This window comes from Panthera onca, chromosome A1 (assembly GCF_046562875.1).
Source record: "Panthera onca isolate mPanOnc1 chromosome A1, mPanOnc1 haplotype 2, whole genome shotgun sequence".
Taxonomy (NCBI): domain Eukaryota; kingdom Metazoa; phylum Chordata; class Mammalia; order Carnivora; family Felidae; genus Panthera; species Panthera onca.
Genome location: NC_138339.1, coordinates 200,298,469 through 200,320,568, shown reverse-complemented (window position 1 = coordinate 200,320,568; position 22,100 = coordinate 200,298,469). Strand labels below are relative to the sequence as shown.

The following is a 22,100-nucleotide window of genomic DNA, read 5'->3' as shown; positions in this document are numbered from 1 at the left end:
TACTGAGTTGTATGAGTTCTTCATATATATTGGATATTACCATCTTATTAGATACATAGTTTGCGGAGCACCTTGGTGGCTCAGTTGATTAAGCATCTGACTTGGGCTCCCGTCATGATCTCGTGGTTCGTGGGTTCAGGTCCCGCATTGGGCTCTGTGCTGGCGGCTCAGAGCCTGGAACCTGCTTCAGATTCTGTGTCTCCCTCACTCTCTGCCCCCCCACCCCACCGCTCTCTCTCTCTCTCTCTGTCAAAAATAAATAAACATTAAAAACATTAAAAATATATATATAGTTTGCAAATATTTTCTTTCAGTGTGTAGGTTGCCTGCCTTTGTTTGTTTTTTTAATTATTTCTTTTGCTATGTAGTAGCTTTTTATTTTATTTTTTATTTTTTTGTTTTTAGGTTATTAATCCTCTCCTGAAAAATCTGCACAATCACCACAGATAGTCACTGCAGAATCTTTTCTTTTTAAATTTTTTTTAAGGTTTATTTATTTTTGAGATAGAGAGAAACAGAGCATGAATGGGGGAGGGTCAGAGAGAGAGGGAGACACAGAATCCGAAACAGCCTCCAGGCTCTGAGTGGTCAGCATAGAGTCCGATGCGGGGCTCGAACTCACGGACCGCGAGATCATGACCTGAGCCGAAGTTGGATGCTTAGCCGACTGAGCCACCCAGGCGCCCCAAGAATCTTTACTCCTTTTTGTCGGCATCAACATTGGCTTTTGCAGTCCCCCTGCCTTTCTTCATTCTGTTCTTGGATTCCTTTTGCTGTTTTTCTGACAACTTTTTCTTCTCATACAGGCCATGTCTTGCAAGTCTGTGTTTGTGTTTGTTTTTCTTTGCATAGTCCCAGGAATCATAAATCATGGCAGAGCCAGTTGTCTTGCCACCACCAAAATGGGTTCTGAATCCAAATATAAAGATGACATCTTTATGGTGTGTGGTCTTGTACATTTTGGCTAATTTTTCCCGAATTTCTGTCTTAGGTACTGTTGCTTTCTGGGGTAAAGAACATCAATGACCGTCTGTTTCCGCTGAGGTAGTCAGTTATTCATGAACTTACTGGTCTGGATACTTATGTGTCATTCATGATGACGGCCGAGCCTATGCAAAAGCTTTTCATTTTGATGTAGTCCCACTTGTTTATTTTTTGCTTTGTTACTTGTGCTTTTGGGATCATACCCAAAAAAATATCATTGTCAAGGTCGGTGTCAATGAGGTTTCTTTTCTATGTTTTCTCTTAGAAGTTTTATGATTTTAGACAGTTTTTCTTGCTATTAGCATCTTAATGATTTAAATTCATCAGTGAGGAACTGGTTAGCTAATTTGTAGTCTATTCAATAGATGACCCCAAAGGGCTTATGTGACAGTTTCCCCAAGTTATATTATTAAGCCATGATATAAGGTTTCAAGTGTATACAATTAGATTCCATTTTGGAAAAGATTTAATGTGTTGGCAGATGTGTGAAATTTTTTGAACATTCATATGAATATTCTTAATTCATAATGACTTTAGGAATGTGACTGGGATGTATAGGCACATGGTAAAAATCAGGGAATATATTGTTATTGAGATGTCTATAAGTTTTATAAAGTTTAGAGTTATAGTTTATCGAAAATACCTTTCCATCACAAAGTAACCAAAATGTTTCACTTTTATATGCATATATCAGATAAAAAATGTTTGATTATGAAACTATTTAAAACTACTATTATCATTAATATGCATTTATTGAATTATAATGCATAAAACAAATAGCTGTCAAACATGTTTGAAGGATGGTATAGACCGTTTGGTAAGTCCCAAAGTATATTGTTGAAAATATCAAAGTATATTGTTGAAAAATGTGAACAAAACAGTTTACTTTTTGGCCAAATGTTAGTACAGTTTCAAAGATAAGTGTCAGTTTTAGTGAATTAATAGGATAAGTATGAAGACTTCATTAAATATTACCGCTAGACTTACATGAAAAATTCATTTTAAATGCTGCTTAATTTTAAACATTTAAAAAATCATTTACACTAAGTTTAGGGACTAAGAAATTCATCACTGATGGGCTGCAGCAACTATTTATGCAGTTAAGGCCTTTTAAAAAATAGAATTCACAGTAGATATTTGTTCTATCCAGTTGATAGGCTTCAGAAAGGACTAAATTACCATAAGTTGCACTTGTATTCTAGACCCTGCTTGCACTGGCTTCCCAGAGCAATTGTACATTTCTTCCCAATGTCATATTCACTAATGACTGTTTGATAGCTTAACATCAACTGAGGTGGAGGGACTTACACAAAATTTGATCATGCTAGAAATCAGGGCTCTCCCCATTGCTCCTTGAGAAGTTTCTTAAACATTTACTTGTCCACAACAGATCAAACTGTGATCAAGCATAGAATTTGGAATCACACACCACAGCTTTGGGTCCAAGTTTCACCACTTGGGAGTGGGGTTGCCTTTGCTAGATCAAAGTTGTCATTTCCTTAACAGGAAAAGAGGAATATACCATACTTAACATTTTGGCTTTTTCAAGGATTCAGTAAGAAATATATGTAATATGTTTAAGTTAGGGTCTGTCACACAGTAAGATCTGAATATAATTTATTTATTTTACTCATACAACCACCTTTTCTCACATTTAGTCAAACTGCCTTGTTTTTCTATTAGAGTAACACATGTGTACATACACGCAGTGTAAGAAATAGAGGGAATAGACCACTAATTATCTAACAGTTAATATTCATACCTTTTAACTGCGGAAAATGTCACCTTTTACATCACTCATGACAATTTACATCTTTGCAGATGATCATTGCTAGGAGAGGAAAGGACCCATCAAGTCCTTTTGGTTCCTGTTAGCAATGTTGTCCACTTTAGATCCTTATAGTTATAAATTGCAGTAATTTGGAATGAGCTGTTCCTGTGTAATTTTTAACATGGGAAAGGATTATTAATGTGGACTTACTTATCCACTGTTTATTTACTGGTATCCAGGAGAGGACTGGCCTGATGGCTTTGGCAGTGAATAGGGCGCCCTGAGTCCAAGAAACATGACATTAGAAGATATAGTGAGGTTTAAAAAATTATTGAATACCAAGTAAGGCAACATTTGTTAGTCAAAAATGTACGTGCATGGTATTGAAATTACTATGTAAAATTGTTGTGTGATGTAAATATACTCAAATCATTTGTACTTCAAAATTATAACCAATTTTAGAAAAGACACTCTTTGAAGTTCAAGTTTTTAAATGTGATGGTCTTTTTTCCCTCATTTCTTGGCCTTGAGATGCTGGATGTAATTAATATAATATCTGATTATATTTTGATGATGTCAGAAAAGTATACCTTTGAACTGATTTGTTTATATGTTTTATGTAAATCTCAGAATATTGCTTTCAATATAGAAGTCCTTAATTTCTCCATAATATAAATCATGAAATACCTCTGCACCCATTATTTAACACAATAGAGTATAGAATTATTAAACTGTGGCAGTATTTTTATAGAAAAGAGTTAATGCAACTCATAGTCTTTTCCTATACTCCCTCTCCTTTATGTCCCACTACAGAGCCAGCAGCTGAGCCATACAAAGGGAATGTCTGACAGATAAAGTACACAGATGCTAAAGTCTGGAATACATTTTTTAGCATTAACATCTGTGTCTGTGCAAAGCTCTTGGCTGCTTTCTTCATTTGATGCTTGGATGGGGCTCTTAGGTCTGTTGACTTCATTGCTAAATGTGCTCATATCTGTGCAGCAGGCTCTAATGACCTGCTGAGGAAATCAACTATTGATAAACTAGTTGAAAAGTCCTGATCGTGGGAACTTGTCAGTTTTGTTCCCCTAAGTGACTTGTGCTCACAGGAATTTGACCCCGTTTAATGAAAAGCATCTTAAATAAAATCATCCACAAATTTCATGTAGAGATAAAGGAAGGACATAAATTACTCTTAAATAAGATAGTCCTGAATCAATTTTATATGTCTTTGGATGATCCTTTTCACATTGCTTCAAAAATAAAATGTATAAACCAATATTTTCAGTACTAGGAAATTAATTTTTAATTCCTTGAGAAATAAAATTCAGGCAACTATGTTCTGAAGGGATTTATTTTCCCTATTATTAGAAAATCATACATATCACTTTGGGAGATACAGGAAGTATATTCCCAAATTTTCAACAAATCCCAAACATTGATTCAGTTCACCTAATTAGATCATATAAAAGCCAAGTGATTCTCATTATAGTAAAAAAAAAAGTACGTTTACATGCATTTATAAAAATAGATAAATATGCAATTTCTATACATATTTTACTAGAATGTAAATATTATAATGAAAAACAAATATTTCTTAAAAACATGAATATTTCTTAAAAATTTTGTATTTCTAAATTATGTGCAATATAACAGTATTTATCAAAAGATCTTATCTTTTCCGGAGAAATATTTCTGGAGAAATAATTTATTCTTAAATGTTTAACTGCTACCTGGTTTTGTATTCAAAACAAATAAAAACTTCACTTAATGTTTCTTGTGTGCTTTTGTATTTTCTACTTCCTTCTTTAAAATAGTAAACTGAGTTTTACAGATTTTGTTAGGATTTTGGAATAATGATCATAAAACAAAAATGATATAAAGATAAAACAATACACACACACACACAAACACACACACAGGAGCTTATCTGTTATCTGGATCAATTTCCCACTAAGGATATAACTCTGATTTTGTTTTTGTTATACCCCACAGATGTAACAGACTTTGGAAATAATTTTATATATGTTAAAGATAAAGATTGGTATTAACATGCACTTGGTTCTTCTGAACACACATCCCTACCATAATTTCACTTAAAGTGCATGTAAATGCAGAGAACAATCTGAGGGTTGATGGAGGGGTTTTGGATGGCAGAATGGTCTGGATGGGTGATGGGCATTAGGGAGGGCACTTGTTGGGATAACCACTGGGTGTTATAGGTAGGTTATGGACCACTAAGTTCTACTCCTGAAATCATTATTACATTATATGTTAAATAACTTGGATTTAAATAAAATTTAAAAAAAAATAAAAATAAGGTGCATTTAAAATATTCTTTTGTTATTTTTCTAATCTACATTAAAAAAAAAACATATTAAGTTGCATTTTGTATACCTTACTCTAGTCTCCAAAGACTACTTATGCTTTAGCTTTAGTGCTATTCCAATGGGTTTTTGTGTGCTTAGGTTGTTTGAAAATATTGTCTTCCAAAGTGTGGAGGAATCATTTGGATGACATTGTAAGCTCCTGATGCCAAGCTGGGAAATTTTCTTCCAAAGACAGCATCTGGTTCTTTGGCAAATCTGTTGGTGGTTTTTCTGTACCTCTAGGTCTGTTATATGGCTGGCTGCTTTTGAGGACTGTTTTCTACTTTACTGAAATGAAGGACTGTATAAATCACTGAAACATTCTGTGATGTTGATTTAAGTACTAGCTTAGAAACTAAGGCTCCATATATGAGATAAGCATAACATTGATGTCTGTACGCTGATATACTCTCAGGAACATCTGTTTCTGCAAATGCCTGGGACGGCCTAAATGTGCAAGATGAATAAACGTATTATATGTTCAATGGAAAAAATATTTTACAGTCATTGATATTGTTTGAGAATTTATTCTTCACTCATTCCGAAGTTAATTAATTGAGAAGTACCAAGCAGAAGGTACTGTTGAGAATCTGCTATTTCTTCTGGCAAAGCTATTGATGACTTGAGTAGAAAAACTTTCCTGTGATGTGAGGTAATACTAAAGCATATTTTTGTGTTTTCCAAAAATACCATATTTGAATAACGAGTCTTTAGAATACAGAATTCATAATCAACAGCAGTTATAAGGCAGGACGATTTTTCTTTCTGGGTAATTATAAGTAATGTAATTCACTAATTTCTGCCATAATGATGAATAAGAGGGTGTACAAAGTAAAAGTTAATTTATTACAATGTCTTCTCCCTTTTTTATGCTAGTTAACTCTTGCTGAGTTAAAAAAAAATTAAATGAAAACCCTTTAGATTCCCTTATTAATTCCCTCTATATGTGTTTGTTCAGTGTTTTATATTTACCAGAAACTATTCTAAGTCCTGGGGATACAAACTCAAATACCATCATGGCCCCAAGTTAAAGGGACTTGTACTAGGCAAGACTGATACAGAGCTTGGAAAATAAAGGAACTGCTAGAGAGGATGGCTGCAAACAGAAATTACATAACATAGTAAGAAAAAGATACGGTTTGATTGTTACAGAATCATAGATGAACAGCTTATTTTTCCTTGATAAGTCAGGGAAGATTTTAGTGAGGAAGTTCTGTTTCACCTGAGTCTTAGTAATGATTCAGAGGTTTTTAAGAAAAATTAAAAAAGTGTATTTATACAACATTCCAGAAAGTTGGAAAGGCAAGTAATAAAGGGTAGGAGTTGTGAGACTTTATGGTGTTTTTAGAGAAGCTCAGTTTTCATGCATATATCCCTCCCTGCATGAGAGGATTAGCAATTGCCAATGGAAAAGATGGCATAAATTTGAACTTAATGTAGACAAGATAAGAAGCCAGAGCCTCACCAGCTGGAAAGATAAAAAAAAAAAAAACAACAATTATAATTTAATATCAAATGTCCTGTGGGAGACACTTGGATGTTTAACTCAGTTTCCTTGTTATCACTTGCTGTCTTCCACAAACATGAGAATATGTAGTTGTACACCCTTTGAAAAGGGTTGTTTTTCTTAAGGAACAAAAAAGCAATATTGAAAGGTGCATTCTTAGTAACAATGCAATCTTGGCTAAGTCTTTTAAATTCTCTGGGCTATGGCCTCCTCATTTGGGAAGTCACTGTAATAATAGTAGTTCATGGGGTATATTATGAAAATTAAATTAATAGATATGTATAAGAATACTTTTAATGTAGCACATACCTAATGAACATTATTTATTTTATTATTTTTCCTGCCATCTGAAATGGAGTTCATAATCCATCATATGCCAAATTTTGTATTAAGTCTCTTCTATTTCCTTACATGATCTACTGAGATGCTCTAGTCTGTTATCCTGGATTTTCTATCATGGGTTTTGTCTTGAATCAAGCTAAACTTTATCTTGTACAGCACAGGGACTAATATCCTTATCTTCCTGATCCGTTACCCAGACACCTTCCAAACTACTCACAGCTTCCCACATTGGTCATTCCAATACTTTGATAGCTTAATGTAAGCTATCAATGTTAAGCTTAATGTTAAGAAATGATACTTAGAAAATTTAAATCATTTATAAAATTAAATAAGCCCTTATCAAACAAAATAATAAAATGAACATATAGTGGGGGAAATAGTACAGTTTTAGTAGCAACAACAATGACGAGAGAGAGAGAGAGAGAGAGCAAGAGCGAGAGGGAGAGAAAGGGAGAGAAAGAGAGAGATAGCCAGGAACTTAAAATGTGTTGTAACTCTTTGGAGAAATCATAAAACTATAGAGAGGCAAGAAAGATATCTTAAATAAATAGGCATTCCAATTATAGTCTTGAATGAAAAATAATAATATGAAGATATGAATCAGTGTATAAAATGAATGTAACCTAAGCTATACTCAGCCAGGTTTTGTGTGAGTGTATAACTTGACTAAAGGATTTTGTAGTTCATCTGGAAACATTTACATTAAGGTTTTGAAAAATAAGAGAGTTCATAATGTGTGTGTGTGTGTGTGTGTGTGTGTGTGTGTGTGTGTGTATTTAATCCACATTTGGATTTGGTAGAGTTGTTGTTTAACTGTCCCCAATTCTTTGCTTCTCCCTTTATCCATGACCTTTGTCATTTAACCTGCCAGTCTGGCATTGGGCCCAGCCATAAATTCCTTTGTTCTTAAAAGATGTAGCAAAGTAAAAACTTGAAAAAGCATTTCGTGTTTTTATTTGAATTCTTATGTGTCTGAAATCACCAGAGGACCATGCCTGAGCTAGGCTGCTGGAGGATGAGGGACATGGGGAGACAAACTAGCCAAATTTCTCCCAGCTAAAGCCAACCAAAACCAGTCAGTAGTGAGCCTCACTAATCATACAAATCAGTTTAGCTTAGGTGATAAAAATCTACTCGATGGAGTTCTGCCAGAATTGATGACCACCACACTTATAAGCTAAATAAGTGTAGTTTATATTGATGCAGTCTTGTTTGCCATATGCAGCATAATTATGATATAGATATTGCTACCAGGGATCGAATGCTGTGGCAGCAAAACACACAATTTGTAGATAAGAGGGGTGGGTAGGAACATGCAGCAGATGAAGACGATATTATCGTATAAAGATGGAAAGTGTGGGACAAAATATTATGAAAGCTTGAAGAAAGAGTAAGAAAACTGGTATTTAATGATAGGAAAATAGTGACCCATGTTATGCATTGACAAATTTTTTGGTAAAACTGACAGAAGGTAGACATGGATGTGAGCAAAGGGATTTCCAAAAAAAATATACCTCCTTCATGCAAATCTGTTTCCTGGGAACAATGACTCATGGCATTGGTTAAATTTATAATGATAAATTTACATGCTGTGATGTGATGAAGTATTGGAATTAATGTGAAAATAGAGATTACAAAATCCTTATGTTGTAGTATCCCATTTTGGTGGACTAATACTATTTGACAAAGGAAGAGAATTAAAGGCAGCGAAATGGCCTTGGCATGCACTGCCATGAACTGACTGTCCTTTTCAGTCAGTTTCAGCAGGTACTCATGCCATCGCTTGCTCTCATTGACATTCTCATGGGTTTTTCAGATTACGGAATATTCACATTAAATATTTGGATGTATTTGAAAGATTGGCTGAACTGGACACCTCATAAAAGAACTGAGAAAAACATGAAATGTATTCATTTTTGTTGAATTTCTATATATTGTTTAATTTTATAGTACCCATAGATATAGTTGAAAGACTCAGCTCTGAAATTTAAATAACTGAGTTTGAATTATATACCTGCCTTTATAGACTTTATGAAATCTGAGTATATTAAACATTCAAGCTCTCTTCATGGATGAAATGGGCATTATAATGTCTATTATTTTAAGGTACTGCAAAGAATAATTCAGGATTGTGTAAACATTTTTTGGTATGTGTTAATATTACTGCAGAAGTTAACGTGGATATATAGATGGGAAAAAGATAGGTGGATCATAGAAAGACATAAACATAGCTTCCTATAGAAAAAGAGTGAGATAAAAATGAAGTCATTACACCAATAACTAACTGATCTTGCTTTTCTGATCAATTACATGTGAATAGTTTTCACTTCAAATAAGAAAAATCCATCATTTTATCTTTAATTTGAACACCAAAGTTACTGTGGCCAAGTCCTTATTGTCCTAGCAGTAATTAATTTTTGTATTGAAGTTTCTCTGAATTCAGAAAGGCTTCAAAGTTCAGAAGATGAAAATTATGGATGAGATAAACAAAATTCAAGTACACTAACCCTACAGTATTAATCATTTCCCACATGTCTTGAAATAATATGACCTGTCTTCATTGTGAGACTGATGTGTAGGGATTTATAAAGATAATTACAAGTATCAATACATTTGGATTTATAATTTTTTTCTGGAATGATGCTTCAGTGAAAGAAGAACCTAGCAATTTTATCTAATCTCACTACAGTATTTGATATTTGCTTAGCAGAAAACATAAGTTTAAATATGATAGGAAAAAAGGTGCATTAAATAATATAATTTAATTTAGAAAATAATAATCTTCTTTTATTGATATGCACTTTCAAATATCCTTTTTTGTATATATGCCTTCTTTTTAAATACTGAGTAATATGCACATCATCCTTTTAGTTTTTGTGTATAGCAACTTCAGGGATTAAAGTGACCTATTGTTTTACTTCAGTGAATTTATTGGATGAGATTACAAGAGCAAAAAATACAATTTTATTTTTACTTGGCAAAATAAGTGCATTAATTTAGTTTGCAAACCATTTCATAAAATATTCTTTAATAAAATTGTGTTCCCTTGAGAAATATGAAAACCTGAACATAAGAATATTTAAGACCTCAAATTTAAGGTAATTATAATTTTTCAGTGTTTTTTAGTAGCAAATGTATTAAAGATCATTGTGTTATTAAATCTATTCAATATTAAAAAATTTTAAACATATGTATACTTTATAAAAATATTCATGATTTTTTTAAATGTTATTTAATATTGAAAAAAGATGAAAAATTGAAATATTTTCAGATGTTTAATGAAAATATGTGATTAATGAAACTTCACTGGATCTAAAACTTAAAATTCTATTTTTGTATTTTTATCTTATAATTATTTTAAGTATTGTTTAGATAAAAATACCAAATATTAAGCTCCTGGCTAAGTATTTTACACATGAAAACTCATGTAATTCTCACAAAAACCAATGAGGTGTAGGTACTGTTATTTAATCCTGATTTTATAGATGAGAAAAATGAGACACAGGAATGTTAACATAACTTGTAGATATTCACATAGCTAAAAAGTATCAGCAGGAAGAAACCCTACTAGGCTAATTCCAGAGTCCATGCTCTTGACACTTACACTATTTTACTTACTGACAGATTGCAAGTTACCACTCTTGAAGTTGTTTCCATACAATTCCAGGCTTAGAAAATGTTGATTTGGAAAATACTTGTAACATGGGAAGAATTCTTCTGTATTCCATGAAATGCTTTGCTCTTGAAAGATTCACTGTATTTTTGAAACATATGCACATACACATGCACACACACACAACCAACAAGGCATGAAATTTTTAAATTAAAAATATAAGCATTCAGTCTGTACTCTTGAATTTGTGATGTTTAATTAATTAATTAATTAATTAATTAATTAATTTTTAGTATATTTCTCCTAATTGTCCAAGAAAGAATAATGGTTTTGAATCCTGATTCATTCACTTACTTGGAAGCCATGAAGCGACTGGTTTGGAAAATTATTTAAAAATTGAAATTGTTTATGCTTTATTGATTTTCTCAGTGATTTTCTTGATGTTTGTTCATGAAAAATTACACACTTTAAAGTGAAGAGGTGACAATGAAGTAGCTTTTTCCTTTAAAACAACACTCAGAATACATGTGACAGAATTGTGGAATGGTCAAAATTGATCAGAGGAGTAGTGTTGTGCAATCTCATCTAAAGACTTGTAAAATAACACTAAAAATGTATAGTTTTTCTATTAGAACCCTTTTTACAGATGATTTTTATAAATCGCTTTTTCTTATTGTAAATTATACTGTGTTTTTACATTCTTTAAAAAGCAATATTAATCCTTCAGCCCTAACCTTTCCAAAATTTTAAAATCTTCATAGGGAACTTAAACTATAATAAAAATGTAGAAATATCAAACAGTCCTACTTTCTGCTTTATATTAATCCTGGAGAGGGAAAATTGTTCTCAGAAAATTTTTTCTTGTGTTGTTATTATTATATTTGATGATGAATAAGGGGAATATTTTCCTTAAGCATATAATAGCTCATTTATGGATAAGCCTTTTATTGATTATAGTATGTAAATGTGCTCATGTAACACATCAAAAGGTAATATTTAAAAAAAATGTGTATGGCATCATTAGCTTGAGCATTTTCCAGTGTCCATGATACATTTAAAAAAAATTAATTCTTCAAATCTTCCATAGTATGGAATTCAGTTCTTTGTTATTCTGTTATTTCCAGACTATGCAGATTTAAATATACGCTAATAGTATTATAATAATGTGTCAGAAAATGTAAAAGGAATTAACTCTGACATCTGTTAATTAATTGGCAGAATTCACGTGCCTCATTGCAAAGTGACCTTTTACATCATTTTCAAAGTTTTTTTTAGCAGATACAAGATTTCTTAGATTTATTACAATAGTCATTTCATTGATTATATTTTTTAATTATAGATTTTGTTTTAAAATGAGAAATAATAGTAACATCAATGGCTGTTTTTGATAACTTCATATTCTACCTCTAAATATAATAACATGATTTCTTTGCCTACTATAATTCTGATACAACCTCACTACCACACTGTGGAATAAATGATGTTTCTTTTTTTCTCTCTAACTTTCTGTCTTTTTCTTTCTTTCTTTCTTTTTCTTTCTTTCTTTCTTTCTTTCTTTCTTTCTTTCTTTCTCTTGCTTTCTTGCTTTCTTTTAATGTTTATTTTTGAGAGAGAGAGAGAGAGCACACGCATGTGAGCAATCCTGAGTGGGGGAGGGGTAGAGAGAGAGGGAAACACAGAATTTGAAATAGGCTCCAGGCTCTGAGCTGTCAGCACAGAGCCCAGCAGAGGGCTAAAACTCTGGACCAGAGAGATCATGACCTAGGCTGACGTTGAACGCTTAACCAACTGAGCCACCTAGGCACCCCACTTTCTAACTTTTTTTAAAGCTTATTTATTTATTTTAGAGAGAGAGAGACAGTGAGCAAGTGTACATGCATGAGTAGGGGAAGGGCAGGCAGAGAGAGGGAGAGAGAGATTTCCATGCAGGATCTGTGATGTCAGCAAGGAACCCAACTTGGGGCTTGATCTCATGAACTGTGAGATCATGACTTAAGCTGAAATCAAGAGGCAGATGCTTAACTGACTGAGCCACCTAGGCACCCCAACAATGTTTAAATTACTAATATTAATTCAGAATTGTGTATTTTAGAATTTTTAAATACTAGAACTATAAATAATTATATAATAATGTATAAAGGTATTGATATTTATTGATTCATCTCAGTTGATTAAAAAAAGAAGGGTTGACTCAGGTATCATTGTTAAAATAAATGTGTTTCAGATTATATTGTAGAGCATTATCATTATTTTCATAGCCGTGTCGCTATAAATGAAGACAAAATCTTAGAAACCAGAACAGGTTTTTTCTTTTTAAGTTAATGCCAACTGTATCTGAGATACTAATTTAGGAAAGCTCCTCCGGTCACTTTCAGTTACATATGTGTGTGTGCATGTGCCTGTGTGTGCACAGTGATGCCTACAGTGACACTTTATTTGTTGAAATTATTTTAGTTACCATCTACACTCATTCGCCCATCTCTCACACACACATTGCACCCTGACCATGAGACTATGATCAGCAACCAAGATATTTCTTACTCCACTTTGCACATTAAATAAAAAGCTTAATGCATGACATTTTAAAAATGCTTGCTGTACTGATATTTTAAAAGAAAAACTCAGCTCAACAAGAAAGAGATTTAAATGTATAGAGGTGTAAAACCTTAGTGATCAGTTCTTAAGTCTGAAGAATTATTCATGGTGAATTCATGGATATCTTTGCAAGTGGGGCTCTGTAATAGAGACCTCAACTTTCATAAAAGATATATACCATCCTTTCAAATCTCTGAATAAACAGAAAACAACACAATTCTTTCCAGGTAAAATAAAGGGTAAAAACCCTTTGTTTTACGACTGAATATATAAGACAGTTACAGTCCTATATGATGTGGAAAATGTGGGGGTTCAGAGCTGAGGGCCAAGAAAGAATTCTTGAGAGATCCTCAGTGCCAAAATGTGGTTTTATTAAAGCATGATGATAAGACCCAGGGCAAAAAGAGCTACACCGGAGCTGTGAAGAAAGGCCAGATTATATACTTTCAAGTGGAGAGGGGGGTTTGGGGTAGCACAAGGCTCCAAGGAATTTTGGAAGCAAGGTTTCCAGGATCCAGAGGGGGCTAGCCATTGTTAGGAAAAGGTCATTTATTACTGTTTAGTAAAACCTCAGTCATGAGACCCTTTAGGTACATACCAGTGGGCTATATGCTTGGAGAATGATGGTTAACATACATTTGGGGAGTGGAGAGAACGGAAATTTCCAAAGGAACTTTTTATATGTTAAAGTGGACTTACAGGATCCTGGAGGTCAGGAAAATGTTAAGCAAAATTGCCTTTTGCCCTTAGCAAAATGTCATCATCGAGGCAGCTGAGTTTCTAGAGGAAGGTCACACTCTCTGTCTCAAGTCAATGAGCTGTAAGTTGTAAGGAAACTTAATTTTTTTTTCTTTTGCCTTTGTTTCCCACATCACTAGATATGCTACTTTTTCCTAGGGAAGATTTATGAAGTTTCTAATGTTTCATTGAAAGATGTTTTAGATATTTAATTAGTATATTTTTATCATTATTGACATGGCTTATTTATATAACTAAAGCCAGTGATGACAATGAAGATGAGGCAGTTGGTGATAGAAAATCAAGAAATCAGGATAAGTATTATTTTAATAGAAATAATACAGTTTAAGAAGTAAAATATCCAGTGCTTAATCCCTAGTCTAAAAATTGCTATCTATATGAGTTTAAGCAATATATTTCACTATCTATGAGAATAACAAAATTTGAATCATATGTATGTTGGTGGTTTGGAGTGAGGATAAAGTTTATATTTATAGCTGCTAAATAATTACAATTAGAATTAAAACAAGTAATGATAACCACTGGATTAGCTGATATGAAGATGCCAATAGAAGAGTATTAGCAGCCATTTCTTAGGTATCACACCTACCCAGTGCCCCTACAGTTCAAATCACAAGGTTTCTTAGAAAACCATAAATACCCAAAACACTCATTAAAAACAAAAATTCATCTGCCCACAGCCTATATTTTTGTTTTCTTGTATAAACTTTTCCTTCCCTTTTGCTTCTATTAGGTGACAGTCAAACCACATATGATAATTCTCATTCATAAGCAAGTAAATATCAACTGCATTGTTTCCTACCCTATTATATCTGTGTTAGTTGTTTCTGGAGGTTTCACTGGAGACTCTGCTCTCATGAGTCTCTCTCCATTGGAGTTACAAAAATGGTACACTTCCTCCACACTAGTGCCACAAGATGTCTTCCCTTGGCCCTCCTGTTGGGTCTGTGTGGCAATAAAGGACTTGGGCTTTCACGTGCTAAATCTGGTTAAATCATGTCTGCTTTATATAAAGCTAACATTTATTGTCCCATTGGTGGCAGCAAGGATAGTTAAGTTAGTTTTGATTATCTGACCATCTGGCCTCTGTCAGGTAAAATAGGACAGAGAACAAATTTTCTGTAAAGAGCCAATCAACTCAGTATGTGGTTTTATATATTTGTCACTTTTGTCTTTTTGTCTTGAGAATTCCTGGAATTGAGTTACCCATTACCAGCCTATTGGGTCACAAGACAATAGTTTAGTTGAACTGTTAGCCATTGTCAGCAATGGTGTTGGGAATTTGCTCATATAAATTTCAGAGATAATTATTTTGAAAATTGATATAATACTCCATTTGTCTTCTGGTATTTTCTCTTTTTTCTCTTTGTTTATATGTGTGTGTGTGTGTGTGTGTGTGTGTGTGTGTGTGTGTGTATGGGAAAAAAGCCTTTCTATGTTGTTCTAAAGGAAAATAAATTAGCATTTATAATGCCACATTTATAAACATGGTCCTTTCATCTCTGTGTACAGCTCTTTAAATGCTTCTGGAAATAAATCAATCATAAACATTTGTCAAATGTACATACCATTAGGGTTATATAATTCAGGTGGTTTCTTGTTAAAGGAAAGGGAATTAATGGGATTTTCTAAAAATGAAAATTGTTTTCTAAAACTTGTCAACAAGACCTTTAATTACTAATGTAACAAATATTCAAATGAAACTATATGTCTATTGGAATGAGAATACAGGTGGAATAGAAGAGATTGCTTTTTGCCTGACCCAAGTTTCTTTTTTTAATAGCTTTATTGAGAAATAATCAATACACCATACAATTCATCCATTTATGGTCTAAAAGCTAATGTCTTCTAGTGTATTCTTAGAGTTATGCATCCATTACCATAATCAATTTTAGAACATTTTAATTATCCCAGAGAAGAAACCCCATATCCCTTAGCTCTTACCCTCAGTCCCCTATCCTTCCAGTCATAGGTAATCACTAATCTACTTTCTGTATCTGTAGATCTGCCAGTTCTGGACATTTCAGTTAATGGAATTATAAAATATGTAGACCTTTGTGATTGGCTTCTTTCACGTAGCATAATGTTTTCAAGGGTCATCTATGTTGTAGCATTCCTTTTTATTGCCAAGTATTTATTGTATCAATGTAACACATTTTATTTATGCATTAGTCAGTTTGAATTGTTTCTACATTTGGTTATTATGAATAAGGCTGCTATGAACATTAATGTACAAGTTTTTTTCATGGTCATATGGTTCATTTCTTCTGGGAATTTAAGTAGGAGTACAGTTGTTATATCTTAAGGCAACTCTGTGTGTAACCATTTGAGGAGCTACCAGACTGTAATCCAAAGTGTCTAACTCTTTTACATTTCTATCAGCAGCATGTGAGAATTTCAATTTTTTTACATCCTTGACAATTTTTGTTATTAGTTGTCCTTTTGATTATAACAGTCTTAGTGTGTGGACTCTTTGTAGATTCGAGACTCCTGACACCTCAAAAAACCAGAAGAGTTCCAAGTATACGTCTTGGTTTTTTGTTTGTTTTTTTTTCATTTCTCCTTTTAGGGAAAGAAAAACAAATAGAGAAGTCTTACCAAAATATATTCAAATTGCCCTAGTTAATAAGGGAGGAAAAGTTCTGTTTGGCAGTAACATGGTGTTAGCAAACTTTAAACTTCAGCCATTGACTGGAACCGCGCTAAAATTAGATGAGTATTATAAAAAACCTCAAATAGAGTAAAAGCTATAAAATCCCACATAGGTATTAACTTAGTGAGAGTTTTATACATTTCTTCTTCTTTGTCAATAGAAAATATTTTCCAAACAAACCAAATGATAGGTTTATGTTTCTCCATGTCAAAATAACCAGGCGTCTTAAGTTCAAAATAATTCCTATTCTTTAATGGCAAATAAAGCATATATACCTACATAAATATGTATAATATATGAAATTATTATATGAAGTTATATTATTTCCAGAGCTAGCACAAGATTAACTTCTTGCTTTGAAAAATACTGGCACTTTTAAGAAATTTTCAAACCATTGTCGAAGCTCTAATATACATACACACTTATATGTATTTGACTATGGATTAAATGGCCTTGGTTGCTAAGTTACCAAGAGGCAGAAAAAATATCAAGTCAGGAAAACAAATAGTAAAAGAAATTGAGAATAAGTTTCCCTCCCCCCCCCACCCCCCGGAACCATGCATTTGTGGGAAAATACAGGCCCACAAAAAAATGACTAATAACATCCTAGTGATGGCAGAATGATAGTAAGCAGTGAATGACGCAGTAATCATGAAGTATATGCTAGTTGTCATAGAAATTGTGTGGATTGCATTACAGCTTTATGTGTAATTACAGTTTTGAAGAGTGGTTATTTTATACTACATCAAGAATAGTGACTTTATGTTGTTGAGAGTTTACACTCAGAACTCCCTATACCATCATGAATAAATTACAATAAATAAATGAGTAAAGAATTCATAGAAATTACCTTATGCCCATTATTTTCAAAGATAGATGAAATGCAAAGTGGGACCCCTGCTACACTAACACACACACACACACACCATGAAGCAAGAGTTCCATAGTCAAATTATTTTCACTGCATAAATCACATGATTTAGTTTTTATGGATAATTGTTGAGGATTTTTTTTTTTACTTATGGCAGATGTGTTCTTGAAAAATTATGCCTGGTATAGAAAATTTGGAAAGAATCCTAGAACACCCAATTATGCAAGACTTATAGCTCATATAAGGGACACCTACTGTTTTAAAGGAGAACATGGGATTTATAAATTTTCCACAAAGGAAGTTCTGTCTGAAAGATTTAATGGGACTGGGATTCAAACAAAAGATATTTGTTCTGTTTTTTGTTTTTCTGACACCCATTTTGTCAACAACAATTAATTATTAAGTGCCATAGTGGTTTGAAATCCCAGCATAAACATTTTACTCACATCTTAGGAATCCACCTGATGTGCAGCCTAAGTAGAAATGTAAGAAGCATTGGACATTTTCCCAGATGTTTATCTATCCTTGTCAATTTTTAATACTTGGAGAAGTTGCACAATTTTAAAAGAGTTTTTCCCATTTCGAAAGTCTATTTTAAAAGTAAATTAATTTTAGAAGTTACTGACACATTATAGCATATACTTCGTGGCAATTAGTTTACTTTGTTTTTATTTAAGTAAAAGAATTTTATTAAGTGCAGCAAAGGATGATACTCATCTCTGCTAAGTAATATATTTATGTCCCCAAAGTAATACAATATATAATTGGAAAGCCCTTGGCATTATTTTACAGTACATGGCCAGCATAATTGGCTGAATTAGATTAAAAGCTATTGAAGAGTTTAGAATCAAGTTACAATTAACCACAAATTTATAACTTGTTGAGACTATTTAATTGCGTATATAATGAATATACTGAAATAATTTATTCACTTAAAATTTGATTTTTTTAAAGCAATTCTCAGATCTTTAAAAGCGTAGCATGTTTCCTTAAGTAGCTCACTACTTAATTGTATTTTGAAATGACTTTTGCCTTTGTTGTTTAGTAATACTTTTGGAATATCCTAACCTTATTTTGATATGTGATATAATAGGGTAACATTAATTTTAGCATACGAGTTATTTATTTAGCATAGGCATAATGCTATATATGCTTTATGTGTATTATTTTCAGTCTTCCCACCAGCATGCAAAACATCTTTTCTTTACAAAGTATTCATTGGGGTTTGGAAGATTGGATTAAAAGAGCAATTAACACTGACTAGTAAGAGTAAGTTAATGACCTGCAATAAATGAATTCTAAAGCTCATGTTTTGTTCCACTAAGACATGCTGCTGCCAGTTGTTTTCACTATTTCTGTATAAAGGTAACTATTTCAGTAAAAGATATTTATGTATCATTTTACATCAGAAGTTTAAAGATATAAATATAATGTAAAATAATTAAATCTTTTGGGGGACAGCAACAGAGTAAGTCCTTGGAGCCATCCCTGGAGCCAGAGCTGTCTGTCCCCTCCTCTTTTACTTCCTGTTGCAAACAATAAAGGCCCTTCATACCATAAAACAAAACAGAATGAAACAAAACACAATAATTAAGATAGTACCAATAAGAAAGAACAAATAAGTTGTGATTTCAAGTAAAAGCAGGACATCAGTGTCCTGAGGAGAAGCAAAAGGAGAGAAGGAAGAAGTGGAAGAGGGTTAAGGATGAGAACAAAGAAGAAATGAAATAATGGAAAGGAAAAAACATGTGTAAAAGTTATAATACAATAAAATCTTGGAGCGCCTGGGTGGCTCAGTCAGTTAAGCGTCCGACTTGGGCTTAGGTCATGATCTTCCAGTTCATGAGTTTGAGCCCCGCATCGGGCTCTGTGCTGACAGCTCAGAGCCTGAAGCCTGCTTGGGATTTTGTGTTTCCCTCTCTCTCTGCCCCTCCCCCGCTAATGCTCTTTCTTGAAAATAAACATTTAAAAATATATAATAAAATCTGGTTTCTTACAACCAGAAATCCATATTTAATGACACTTCCTTACATGTAAAATGTGATAATACATAATGTTTGTAATGAAGGTATCTGAACTTAAAATCCCCAAATGCTTTTCAGTCATTACTTCAAATTTCCCAGAATTCATTTTACTTTTTTTTTTCTTTATAAATACTAATTCTTTTTCCTGAGTACACTGTAATCCCCTCAACCTTAGAAGTCTTGGGACTAATGAGTTTTCTACTCTGTAAATATAAATATATATATGCCAACATTTTGAAGGATTGTCTTGTATCTCTTCTTTCTATATCCAGTTATCTTTCTTTCTTTCTTTCTTTCTTTCTTTCTTTCTTTCTTTCTTTTAAGTTTATTCATTTATTTTGAGAGAGAGAGAGTGCTATAAGCAGGGGAGGGGGAGAGAGACAGAGAAAGAGAGAGAGAGAGAGAGAGAGAGAGAGAGAGAGAGAGAGAATCCCAAGGAGGCTTCGAACTGTCAGTGCAGAGCCTGATGTGGGACTCGAAACAACGAACCATGAGATAATGACCTGAACCAAAATCAAGAGTCAGACACTTAACTGAGCCACCCACGCACCCCTATCAAGTTATTTTTCTTAATACAAATGAAAATAATCCCCTTATTTGAAATGTCTTCTATTAGGTGATTCCACCATTGGATCACTAACAAAATAACACTTTATTTACCATCTAAGAAAATTCCTATCACATATTCTTGGTGTTAACTGATTACTGATCTTTCTTTCTCTTTTTCTTTTTCTTTTCCTTTTTCCTTTCCTTTCCCTCCTCTTCCCTTTTCTTTCCCTTCTTTTTCTTCCCCCCCGCCCCCCACTCTTTCTTGTTCTTCTTCTGTTTTCTTTGGACATAAGTCTGCCATCATGTGTGGTGTCTCCAGTGAAGGTATATATAGCACATCATTTCTTTTGGCCCTTTGATACAATGACATTTATATGTTTATTTCACTTCTCTCATAGACTTTATGGTATCTCTCTGAAACATTCAAATCCATTTCTAACTCTAAATTTAAACATTGTATTCCAAACCTTTTATTGTCCCAACTCTTATTATATAAACATTCCTAATGTAATTCATGAAGTAATAACTGCAAATTAATAATTAAAATAAATAAAATATAGCTATAATTGTTACATAAATATGAATGTATACAATGCATCATTTAAATACAAGTTAGGGAAGTTTGGAATAATCATGGATCAAGCAAGATATTTCAAAATACTGATTCAAAGGGCCACATGCACCCTGATGATATCAGCAATGTCAACAGTAGTCAAACTGTGGAAAGAGCCCAAAAGCCCATTGACTGATGAATGGCTAAAGAAGATGTGGTATACACGCGCGCACACACACACACACACACACACACACACACACAATGGAATATTACTCAGCCATCAAAAAGAATGAAATCTTGCCATTTGCAACAACGTGGATGGAGCTACAGTGTATTATGCTAAATGAAATAAGTCAGTCAGAGAAAGGCATATTCGTTCACTCATATTTGAAATTTAAACAACAAAATAGATGAATATAGGGAAAAGGGGGAAAAAGGAGAGGGAGGCAAACCATAAGAACTCTTAACTATAGAGAACAAACTGAGGGTTCCTGGAGGGGCAGTAAGTGGGATGATGGGCTAAATGGGTGATGGGCATTAAGGAGGGCACTTTTTGGGATGAGCACTGAGTGTTATATTTACGTGATGAATCACTAAATTCTACTCCTGAAGCAAATATTACATTATATGTTAACTAACTGAAATTTAAATAAAAGCTTGAAATATTAAAATATATATATATTTCTTTTTAACCTAAAATATTTTTGGCATCCGCTATTAGGGAAGTAATTCTATTCTATGAATTCCTTGGTCTATAGAACAGAAAACAGAATAATGAAGAAGAAAACAATGAATCACTTAATCACGGTGATGGTAAAGTTTATGTTAACTAGACATAAGGTGCCCAGACTAATCATTTCTGGATGTGCCTGTGAAGATACTTTTGGGTGGAATTTGCATTTGAAGCTGTGAACTCAGTAAAGTAGATTGCCGTCCCCAGTGTGGGTGGGGAGCATTCAATCTTGAACCTGAATAGAAAAAATGTGGAGGAATGAGGAATTAATGCTTTTTTTTTTCACCTGCCTCACTGCTTGAACTGAGCCATCTCAGCTCATCTCTGCTGTCCTTGGACTGGGACTTACACCATCAACTCTGCTGGTTCTCAGGACATCAGACTTGGAATAAATAACGTCACTAGGTGTTCATGGTCTCCAGCTCACAGACAGACAATCATGGGACTTCTCAGCCTCCATAATCACCTAAGCCAACCTCATAATAAACCTCTCTCTTAAAAAAATATATTTATAATATAGTATAATATAATATAATATAGTATAATATAATATTTTATATAATATAGATAATATATTTTATATAATATAGATAATATAATATTTTATATAATATAGATAATATAATTTTTATAATATAATACATGTAATCTATATATAATCTATAAAATATTTAGTATCTATATAAATATATATTATCTATTCCATTTTTTAATGTTTTTAATGTTTATTTATTTTTGAGAGCAGGTGAGGGGCAGAGAATCTGAAGCAGCCTC

The 22,100-nt window shown here is 33.0% G+C and overlaps 1 pseudogene; it reads right to left on the bottom strand.

Annotated features, from left to right (window-relative positions):
* Positions 1-547: 547 nt before the first annotated feature.
* The window catches only part of LOC132680558 (small ribosomal subunit protein eS24-like), a 179,641-nt pseudogene continuing 158,088 nt past the window's right edge, over positions 548-22,100 (bottom strand).